We start from the raw sequence: 12,172 nt of genomic DNA on the forward strand, positions 1-12,172 counted from the left end.
ATAGTTCTGATTTATTTTCCACTGTAGGAATAATTGGTAGCATTGTTCTTCTTGGCAAAGATGAATAGTTGGAACCAGACTATTTCACAGAGACAAATTATCCACAGGGAGAGATTTTTGAGGCAGTCATAGGATGCGCCCTACAGAGTGTGATTCTCATGACATTAAAGCAGTACTCATGGCAGTGTGAGTAACTTCCAATGAAAAAAAGAAATGAACCTGATAAACACAGCATAAATGTTCTATGGAAAGGGCAATAAAAATACTACGTTTTAGGCAAGGTCTGGCTTCCACCGAAGCCAAAAGAGTGGAGCTTAGTGAACTTAGCCAAAACAGGAAAAAGATTTTATGACTGTGGAGGACGAAGAAATACAGCTATGAATCTGAGCTGCTGAATAGCTCTATACCACAGAAGAGATCCCCCAGAGTTTTGCAATAGCAACTGTTGTGTTACTTTGTGGAATTTTCTGATCCTTTGATAATGTTTCCTCCTTTTAACAGCAAAATCCACACTGCTTCTTGAAAGCTTTTAGAATATTTTCCTGATGTTTTTATCCTACAGGAGAAGGCAGGACTACATCTGGCATGTAGGACAGGGAGCTGGCAATCTGGATTCTTTTCAGCTTTGTCACTAACCCGTGGTATGACTTCGGTCTACTTATTGTACAGCACCGTGGCTTGGAGAAGCTATGGGGAGTCTCTGCCTCAGAGAGGGCTCTGTTTGTGCCTATAAAGGGACCTCCTTGGCAAACTTGGCCCTTGGCGTTCCCAGCTCCTGCAGTGGTTCTTCGCCTGGCAAAAAAGCTCCCACCTAAAGAACGTCATGAAGCTGTGCTGAGGTGCAGGTTCTCAAGGTTACCCACACATGCTTCTTTGACTCAGTCTGTGATCTCCACGGAATTGTAACACCACAGCTTTGCTTTCAGTTACCTTAACCCCAGTGTCAGACAAGCCGTGGAGAAAAACAAGTGTTCGTTTAGGAACAATTGAACTTGAACATTGAGATGCAAGGCTGGGAGGAGGTAAACAAGTCAAATGTAGAATAAACAAGTAAAAAATAGTTCAATTCTGCCTTAAATTTTGCAGCCAGAGGCCAGTGTTTTAGGCCACCCTCTCTGCAATCTCAAAGAACGTCCACATGCTCAGGCACTGGGTTCCATTGGTCCCAGTCCTGAATATACACCACGCTCCATCTCTCTTTGCGCAACTCTTTGAAGTTCTCCACACTTTTGTTCCCTAGAAATTAGGTTTTATAATATAAATGCCTCTAATTGGCTTTTACCAAAGCCAGCAGCCATGGATGTTTTACCAGTGGTTCCTCTGGATTTAGACCTAATTGACCAGAAGGTGTGTGACCTCTACAAATGCACCTGCTGGCCCTTCCCAGGAACTAGGTGCCTTATTATTTCTCCCTTCCTCATAGCTAGCCTGCAGGCTACTGCTTCCCACCCACTCCAAGCTGCTCCCTTCATTTCTTTCTACAGAGTTGTTAGTGTTATTCAAGACACCGGTTATACACAGGTTCTATTAAGTTACGATTCATGATGTGTTACCGGATTCCTAGAGACCTCTATATGCTAATCTCTATGATATAAATTATTAGTTGATAAAAAGTTCTTCTGAGAAGACATATCTATGAGAACAGGAATTCCTCAGCTTCGTCATCTGCCCCAGCCGCTTAGGCTAAGATTTCCAAAAACCTGCAGAGATGCTTTGGTTTTAATGTCTGCTTTGGAATGAGTCATTGAGCACCTTGAGGTTCATTTGACCTTATTTGATTTTGGGTGCTTATCTTGAAATGAGGCAACTGTCACTGGGTACCTTGAGATTCCCCTGACTGCATTTGATTTTGGGTGTCTGCTCTAGGGGATGTACACACTGGAAATAACAAGCTAAATAAAAACATGGGGCTTTTGTAAGTGCCTTCCACTTTAAAATGGGACTTTCAGTTTCTAAAGGCTGGCAGGGAGTTAGTTTTGAGTCACTCTTTGTGTGGTCATTTTTATTCTGGAATTAGAGAGTTCTTGTACAGAATTTCGCTAAAAATGTTGTGTCAAGAGGCATTGTCTTTTGTTTCATGAGTTTGCAAATATTCCCAAACAAGTTTGATGTAAGCCAGCAAGACCCAGCTTTTATCCTACCGAATAAAAGCACCTCCCTGAACAACACAATCCTGCGGCTAACTGGGAGCTGCCAAAAGGGAATGCACCCCTGATCTTACCATGCCGGCAGCAGTAAGGCCCAGGCTTTTTGCCATGGCCCAGACAAGGTAGTTTACAGCTGCTTCAGGGGGTCTCTGCAATACTGTCACAGCATCATGTTTTGATGAGACTTTAATACCCTTTCTAAGTTATCTGAGCACCTCTGATGGAGGTCATTACGTGTGTACAGTTTGTTTATATCGTTGCCTAATTATGCCCAATTAAAACTTCACACCTACAATTTGTATTCACAGTTTGTAAAATTCCCTTGCTTCGAGTTCTGCACTACTACTGCTAGCAGCAAGGCATACAGCAAATTTCAGTCGTTATTCAAGTGCCTTAGAACAAGCCACTTCCATCAAGCCTCACATCTTCAGCTGACAGCAAAATGGCCCAGACCTGAAGCAGCTGACTCGATGCCACTGTGATTGTGGCTTACGTGTCCCTTAACAGAGATTGCACACACCTTAGCAAGCTGAATTAAAATGATAGTGCACAGGCAGCCAGCGCATACCACCAAGCCTGATTCTGCAGATCCTCAGGCCATGAGTGAGCTTACCCACACAGGCAGTCCAGTCTGGGGACTCCTACCGATTGCAACACTGCAGTAGGTTGATTTGCATACAGAAGATTATTCATGTTCTTGTATTTATTCAGTCCTAGGTACCATCAACTCTCAGTGACCTTCCTGGGAGTTGGCAGTGTTTAGGACTTCATCATATCCCATGGATCTGTCCTAATTCAGCAATTCATTTAACTATGTCAGTAAGATTCATACATATCCTCCAGTGATTTGTGGAGTGGGGAACACACTGAAGACATTTATGCACCTCTAATCTACAATCTAACTGTGCTTTGAAAGCAGTGCTGTTGGTGAAGAATAAGCCAATGCTATATTGTGTGTTTATTTCTAATGCTATTAGGTTTGGTCAGATTGGGAAATCCATGTGCAAGGGAGCAAGTAGGCAAGTACAAGCAGCCAGTCCAGCTAGCTTTAATGGTGCCATGTGTGAGAGCTCACCAGGACTGTGCACTGGGGCCACAGTGTGTGGGACACAGCAGCCAGAACACACAAGTCTTACTCAAGCATGGCAGTTACTCATGACAGTAGTTACATGGAGCCAGAGGGACTGACCGGGTTCTACATTATATTCTCATTTTTGTGCTGATGTCTGTACATTGTGATCGGAGTTGTAGGCAACCAGTACATGGCCATAGTGTTTGGACAAACGGAACACTAACAGCCCCTCTTCACAGGCCTCTTCTCTTAAAAATGCTCATTTTCTGACTCGGCTGGGGAGTTTTGCAACAGATCATAGTGAATATATTCAAATGGGAAAGTCTCCAAATAGTGACTGTAACATTATTACAAAGTATTATTAATAAATGAGTTTACTTTGGTTTTATTAGCTAGAAAAATAAACCCAGGCCCATGTTGTTTGAGTGATACTCGAATCAGGACAGACAACATTAGGAACACAACTGGTATAAAACCTGCCACACAGTAAATCAAAGGACAAGAAAAGTGCATGGCTCTTAACGTTCTACTGTAACATTCCTCACAACCTCTCTGCAGTGTGGGGATCTGCAAGCCAACATTTTTCAACTGTCCTGAAGAATGTGAAATGTAAATGTTTAGAAGACTGTTTTTCTTGCCAAGCTGAGAGCGATCATAAACATCAGCTTCTAATAGAAACATTTTAAGAAGATGCACTCCTTGTTGCCAGCTTTTGAGAGCAGCACCATTTAAATTAGATCGGAGTTTCCTTGAATTCTTGACACTCCACTGCTGCCTGATATTTGCCAAGAATTGTTGGATTGATGTTATGTTTGAATTTAAAGTATGAACTGCAAGTGTGTTAAATATGCTGCTTAAATGTCATGTGGGTAAACAAGAAATTACCTGCCTAGGATTCATTTTGAGGACAGGCCTGAAGAAAATCTTGAGGGAGAAGAACCACGGGTTTAATTATGATACTTTATTTCTGTGGCATCACAAATGTGCATGGTATTTTCCCTTCAAGTGGAGTTTGCAGATTTGTTCAGCTTGGCCATAGCTAATAATATACTAAAAGTCAGCCATGACCTACTCCTTACTGTACCCACTCCACCTTTCAGCTGAGAGTTCTGTAAATATCATTGATAAAGTAATGCAGTAAAATGCCATTACAGACCTGTATTTGGCAACACTGAAATCCTGATTCTGACAGCACATTATTTCTTCATTATAACATCCTCCCTGTATTTATTATCAGATAATCTTAACCAAAATGTTCAAATCTAGGGAGATGCTTTGTGAACTGAACCAGTTTCAACTGACTATTTCAGTTATATCACCCTGAAATGCCAAACAGATCAAATTATACAAGTTTAGCATTTTCTAAGTGAAATGTTTTAGCTTTGGGATTCAGAGTTTCCATTTTAGTTTAGCACTTTATTATATTTTTAGAAACCCTTAAAGCAAAATTAAATATTTGAATCAAAGTGTTTCCTTATGAACCAAAACATCTTTTTTTTGTCACTGCTGCTAGTGAATCAAATTTAGTGTATTTTTAGAAGGAAAAAGCCATCTCTGATCACAACCGAAAGCATCTCCTTATATAATCCGTGTCCATATTCCTCAAACTCCTTCATTTTGTGCCATGACAGCAGATGGGTTAGAGATGACATGGTTATAAGTGGATCCTGGTTACGCATCTTTGCAGTTTTTATTTTGGTAAAGACTTTAAAATAACTTTGGGAAAATCTTGCATAAACTTTCCAGCATCTATATATAGCCTTCCGCTTGTTTGAAACCGCTTTGTTAATTTAAAAGAGGATTTTGAAAGGCAAAGAGGGCAGTTGTAGGTACCAACCCCAGGGAAGTAGATACTTAAAGAAGTACCACAAATTTAGTACTGTTTTTAAATCCACAGTACTGAAATAGCAGTGCTACGTAGTGAGATCATGAGATTTCATTTTCAAGAACACTAATAGGTTTTTGGTTCACTCTTTTCTTCATTTTTGTGTTTGTGCTTTGGGATGATCACATGCTACATTTACAGACTACTTCTGCAAGTGTGGTAGTGAGGACTGTCCAGATGCCTGTTCTCCTCCATAAGCCCCATCTGAGAACAGCTGAAGTTGACTGTGAGGCTTATGCTGACAAGCAAGAAGAAAACACGTTGTCACTATAAGCAGGAGATGTCTTGAGTGGAACCAGAAGACAGTGTTTGAATCAATTGCTTCTTTTTACATTTTGGTTGCTACAGAGACCAATACAATCTTTAGATGGAGTTAGCAACTCTTAACCTGTGTCAAAGAAAGAGACCAAGAATGAGCATGAGTCGGAGAAGACCAGTGAAGCCTCACAGCGTGGAAGGATGTGAAAAAGACCCAACAGCAGAGAATAAGAGGATGTGAGCTGTGCTGTGCTCACAATGAAATCATTGGGAATTTTGCCATGAAAGTAGAACTGAGTTGTTCTTTCAGGTATGAAAAGTACTGCAAATTACTAATACGGAGCTCGCATTAAGGAGTTAAGACAGGAAGCTGTTTTCTTCCTAGGTTGAGCCAAGAAGATGCAAAAGATGGGTCCCTAAACTAGCCAAGCCTTGGCAGAAGTCTCGCTTTCAGCATTCCTTGAGGGTGTTTTTACTTCCTATTAATATATATTGTAGTTCTCCCACTGCTTCCTTGAGCTCTAGTGGCCTTCCTTCTCTTTTCCACCTGATCAAGAACCTGCATTGTAACCTAAAGTACACTGGAGCAAACAGATGTCTTCGTGTTGTCTTTTAATAGGCTTTGAATCAGAGCAGAGAGGTTATAGTTCTTAGGTTTATAGTTTGATTTACAGATTAGTTGGGACATTTTGCTACTGTTTTGATTGGAGCACAGGTAGCCCTAGAAATGACAGAAGCAGCAAATACATAAAACAAGGTTCATGCCAATGGGACAACCGTAAGAGTTTATATATGCAGTGTCGATGAGCAGAGCAACTTGGTGGCAGAACCAGGAATGAAGGTGAAGAGTCCTGAGTTCCCTCCTTGTGCTTTCACCATTCCATCATGTGGACTCCCCATAATTATAAAATTGTGCAAAGAGTAACATCCAGCAAAGACCAGTTCTGCGTGGCTCCATTGAGCTTGCCAAGGTTGTTGGGGCAGCGAGGGAAGACACACATAATTCATTTTAAGAAGGTTTTTTTCCCCCCTTTTTGTCGTCTTCTTTGTGGTGGCTTGTGAAATGCTGGGAAGGAACAGTACAATGAACAGAAAATGTTCCAAGGAAACCAGCCTTCTCCATGCCATTGCCCAACAAGAACCCAGTATACCAACCACGGAGCTTCGCATAGGAGTGCATGACACACATGGGAGCTATAATTTCTGCTGGCATGACACCTCGCTTCCTTTCTGAATCCACAGAGCAGAGAAAAGGCAGAGAATCAGAGTCTCTCCCTGCCTGGTCAAGGCTCTCCCTCACCTCGAATACAAATGCAGGTACAAAATTATTGAGTCCATATTTTTTTGCATGATTTATAGCCATAAAATACAAGCTGCCTTTGAGCACTTGGCTCTTCCCCTCTTGCAAGTTAGGGCCAGATGCAAAAGAGGACTTAAGCACCTACAACGCAGTAGGTTCCTCCCTGCTCAGGATAACATTTCTTCCACTACCAGCAACTTTATGTCTAGACATGCCCAGAACTGCTGTGACCTGAGCAGCTTAGTGCAGAATTCCCACCTAAAACCCACTGAGATCCCAGAAGAAGTAAAGAAGCATCTCTTTTCTCAGGACAGCCAATTCAGATGGAATATTTTGAACAAGCCTAATACACACCAGCAGGACCAGCCTCCTCACATGATACAGTCATAGCTGCCTGCTTTTAAACTGGACCAGATGGGAGAGGTGCTCTCTGGCTGGATGGTTTGGTTTGACTGACAAACCTGAGCAGAGCCGGAGTCATCCTTAGCCATTTTGCAGAAGGGTCCAGGCCTGCCCCAGTCTTGTGGGGATTGTCTAGGAGAATAAGCATTCCCTCTGGGAATGAGATTGTAAATCTGAAGGTTTCCAACACAAAGAAGAAACAAAACCACAGGCTCCTTTCAAGGAAAACATAAATGTGGAGAATTAAAAAAGAAGCAAAAAAATCAAAAAAAAAAATGAAGAAACCACAGTTATTTTGCTGGCTAATGTCATGAAAACATGATAGTACTTGCAGCTTCCTGCTTGGACCTGGCTTGCTCCGAAGTTGTTTTGTGTGCTAATCATGTGGTTTAGATGATGAAGATTATGTCTGAGTGAGCTGGTTCAGATAAAAGGGGAAAAGGCAGCAACCAAACCTTCAACCAAAACTCCAACCTAAACTTTTCTAAGCTTCAACTAAAATAAATTTTAAAAAAAAGTATTAACTTTCTTTATTATTCTTTTGTTTGTCAATAAGATTTTATTTAAAAGTGCTGTTATTCATTAGCTACAGTTACTCATTCAAAGCTTTGGGAGCGCATGATGCCGTAGGAAGAACTGTTGTTATCACTGCAAACAGGTTCACGGAAGTCCATTACCATCCCTTTGCCTGAATTGGGCTGTTTAATGGGACTAATGGTTTTAATCCTTTTTACTGGTTCTGGTATAACTACCACCACTGAACAAGTTTCTGCCCAGTTTTGTTTTCTAGGCATTAAAACTATGTTCTTTAGCACTTTGCTACATAATACATTTCAATACCCATTTTAAATGGTTGTCTCAGCTAATGACATACTTTTGTGCTTGATTTGCACGTTTGGCATGAGGGGTGCAAGGGAAATACACACTTACTCCATTTATGTCCAAGACAGACAACTTTGCAGATGTTGAATTCATGCATAACAAGCCCAATATTCTCTCATGCAGACATTAGGCATCAAAGTACAATAGTTGTAACTACTGTCCTCATCCTCCATTACTTTTAGTTATGAAGACTGAGAGCCTGGCACTTCCAGATGTGCTAGAAAGCATCTTACACACCCTGTGGACTTGCTGTAAGTCCATGGGTTTGATTGCACAGTCATGAGACAGTGGGGAATCAGGCTTTAGGTATATTGTATATGATCTGGAGAATCAAGTCTCCTGTCTTACCATCCCTTCTAATAATTTCTAGCAAGAAAATTAACTCTGTCCCAGACAAAACCAGGACATACACCAACGTGCAGGAAAACTGGCTGGAAGGAGCCCATAACATACTACTATGGGGGACAGGTTGCTGCTCAGGGAGATACCATAACATTGGGCATTTCACAAGACAGCTGGACCCTGATCCTTCCAAAGTACAGGCAAATAAATGAGATGCTCAAATTAGGACTCCTTCACTGTAGTCACCAGTGAGATGCAGGTACCTTCAAAAAGAGGTTAAGCTTCCCAAATGTCAAGGAAACAGGGATTCTAACAGTACAGTAAGATTAATCTAGACTTCAAGCCTTAGAGCTGAGCACAAGCAAAGGTAAAATATCACAGGACACAAGACTGTGGCAAGCACTGTCTGGAGACTGCTGTTCAATCAGTTGATCCCTCTGCACACCTGCAATTACTGATTTTGAGTGGGTACGAAGGAGGGAGCTGCTTTTCATGACAGTGGCTGTTTGTGCAGCGGTTCAAGCCCAGCTTCAGTCAGGTTATATTAAAAACAGAGTGAGTAAGCCAGCTCTAGAGACAGACTTCTATCATTATAAACCAAAGAGGCTTAGATTAACATTTGAACTTTTTGAATGCTTATTCTAATTCAACCACAGAATCTTCTGAGAGTGTCAGCCATCACTCATTAAGACATGCAAACATTTATCTGTGGTTCAGCCATGCACTGATGCACAGGTTTTGCTTTAGTGGTGCAAAGTGGCTGTGCTGGGGTGAATGCCACTCAGATAAAACCAAGCACTAACTCTACACTTTCATATTAACTCTCTTCCCTCTTCCATAGTTGGGAATATTACCATGGCCTCAGATTTAGAGTGAAAACAAACAACCCACTTCAAAAATAAACTGCCCTAGGAAGTGCCTTTGAATTTATTGTTTTTAATGCCAAATTAAAAGAACATCACATGTGAATGTAAATCATTTTCCCTGCAGTGAATGCAGAACAAACATCCCAGTGTTTTGCTAATACCTGGAATATAAAATTGTTTATAAACAATGACAAATCTGACAGGTCTGTTTTATTTCTCTTCCTCCTCCGTATCCCTCAGTGTAAATTAATAAATATTAATGAAAAAGAGAAGCAATAACACTTATCTGTAATTTTTTCTCCTCTTATTTTATGATCGTGCTTAACTTAAAAGTGTTTTGGGGTTACTTTTAGTTATATATATGATTGTTTGAGCTTTTTATTAGCTGTGATTCATTCTGCATATCAGAATAAAGTGATGCTCGTCTTTCAGTCTGTATCTGTTCCATGATGCTGTTATCTGTCTGCCCTTGAGCTATCGGTAAGTATGGATTTGCATGTACACTGTTCTCCTATGGCAATAGTATGCCAGGAATGACCGGTCTGGTATTACCTGGTCAGGTGAGGTTCCATTCAAATAATGCACATGCCACCAAAACAATTCAGATCAAAGGTCTGTCTTTCAACAGAATTAAAATGTAAGGACTTCTAAAGCAATTTTAGCAGTTGGCTTTACAAATGAACTTATGTCAGCTGCTCTGTATGATGACTAAATTGCTTATATATCTAATCTTATCTAGCTATCTGTCTGTCTGTTTTTCAGCATTTCAGTACCCATCACCATATTATCTAGGCGCCACCATAAGATTAAGAAGGTCTGCAGTGACATTCTCAACATGATCTGTTCAAAGGTCGTTAGCAGAGCCTTTCATACTGGAAAAGATCGGAGGAGAGTACGGAAGTGAGCCACAGAAGGAGAGAAAAAGGCAAAGGAGGCGGTAAGCTGTCAGAGCCATTTTGGTTGTGCTCATCCTGTGTGGCTTGCTTAGCTAGTACTGAAGGATAGGAACCCCATGTTGCCTGCCTTTATTCTGCTACAGGGACTATACTACTTGTGGTACACTTCTGTCACCTGAGCAAGTTATCTCACATGGCCTCAAGATCGCTGTCCCTGTGCTTTCTTCAGATGCTGTTTACATGCTTGTTCTTTATGACTTCTGTATATGACTGCTTCAGAGCAGGATATTTGTCTCAAAAAATCCTAGTAGAGAGCAAGCACTGCAACTCAGGGAACCACCTTTTCCAAACTAATGTTATCAGTTAAACTCTTGTTTTTAGCTTAGTGTGCAAATCCTACAAACTGTGTTTGAAGAAGCCGAAAAGGGTGTTTTTTCAATGTAAACAAAGTTAGACAGGACCCATGGAATCAGGAAAGATGATTTTATCCCACAGGCCCAGTCCTGCTTCTTCTGAAGTTGGTTGCTGTAGTGTCTCTGATTGCCATGAGCACACACTGAGGACAACCTTGGGAATGTGCATGGTGAAAGGTGTCACTGGCCATCCTGTGTTCACTGATGCAGCCTGTTGCTACTGTTTCAAGAAGTAGATGGTAAGTGAAAAATTTGCCAAACTCTTTTTTTCACCACTGCAATTAAGAAGCCTGGTTCCATCCCGAGGAGGCCAATGACAGTATGTTGGCGTGTTGCTCAAACCAACCCCCAGAGGTTTTTTGTCCCCCTTTTGGTACAAAAACACTAGGGGATTTACACTAGGGGATAAATAGGTGGTTCCAGAGCAAGAAGGAAAGAGCCAAAGTTGGAAGCTAACCACAATATGTGGGTGTAAACGATTACCAAAGGCTTCCAGTAACTCTGCTATCATCAGAGACTGGCTTTATGGGTATGGCCTCAAGAAGTTTCCCTCCACTTAATTAAAGAGGCAGATAAGTATCTAGGTGGAGTGTGCAGATAGGTTCTGAATGAGTTATCCACTAAGGCTGGTTCGCTGCACCTATTGTTAAAGCCAGAGTATAATATCAGATTAATGCATTATATTTGCCTATTATAGCACTATGTCATCATTATATGACATGTTATAATTAAAGCCCTGCATTAGAAACAAAACTATTTGGCTTGGGATAAGTTGCCTTTACGACTTCTGTGGTTATGATTTCCTCCTTTTCTTAACCCCTTAAAACTGCATAATATAGCTATTTGTAACTGTATAAAGAAAGTTTCTAGTTTCAGATTCTAATCTCAGGTAATTCAATGTAAGTAAAGTCAAAATCTGGCACATAGTCTTTTCCCGTCTCTGAATATTTGCTAATAGAGGGAAATCCATGTTGTTTGTGTCAAGAGTCACCAAGATGGGCATTAGATTAAAGGACAGGATGCGTAGCTCACCATCAAGGCCTCTCAGTTATCATTCGCTGTCCACATCAGTTCCTGATTTTGTACAATTCCCTATTACTTTTCAGGGAGGAAGCCACTCCACACTTTCACTCTTCTTTTTCCTTCCTGGAACCACACGAGCTAAAATTGGTTATTAGACTAGTTTCTGGCCCTAGCTCTCGGGAAACCAAGCTCACAAATGCAAATCTGCAAAATGGGTGTGTGATTGCATGCCTCACTTGGAGATACGATTAAGATTACAGTTTGGGTAACTGACTATGCTAATGTCTTTAATTAGTGATTTGCATATGCAAGCTTTTAAATTTCAGTAGTTGGTGATTCATGCAGTTAAGTGCCAACCTTAGCCTTGCTGCCAGATTTAGACAGACCACGGATGCCAGCGGTACCCCTTCTCCCACACATCAGATGCGCAGAGCGTTACCAGCAGTCAAGGTGTTAATTTCCCCAGAATACCCAGGCTTTGCCTGTTTGAGGAGCGAGGGTGATGAATCCTCTGCTGTTGTTTGGTAGCAACCTTTATTATTTAATATTTTGCAACACTCTTATATAAATCTAATTGATGTCTTTTATATTAGCAACTGAACTGTGCATTTGTTTGGTTTGGAGATGGCCACCTTAATGAAGGTTAATGATGAAAGGACAGTTGCCAGTAGCTGGGGGTGATATCC

The 12,172-nt window shown here is 41.1% G+C and overlaps 1 long non-coding RNA gene across 1 annotated transcript in view; it reads left to right on the forward strand.

Annotated features, from left to right (window-relative positions):
- LOC130595204 (uncharacterized) overlaps window positions 1–12,172 on the forward strand; it is a 162,641-nt gene that overhangs the window by 132,745 nt on the left and 17,724 nt on the right. Inside the window, exon 3 of the long non-coding RNA XR_008971251.1 lies at window positions 9,917–10,091. This is a non-coding gene — a long non-coding RNA (uncharacterized LOC130595204). The remainder of the gene's footprint in view (window positions 1–9,916; window positions 10,092–12,172) is intronic.

Source organism: Pezoporus wallicus, unplaced genomic scaffold, assembly GCF_028554395.1.
Source record: "Pezoporus wallicus isolate ANWC-B61680 ecotype Strahan unplaced genomic scaffold, APGP_CSIRO_Pwel_v1 contig_9238, whole genome shotgun sequence".
Taxonomy (NCBI): Eukaryota; Metazoa; Chordata; class Aves; order Psittaciformes; family Psittacidae; genus Pezoporus; species Pezoporus wallicus.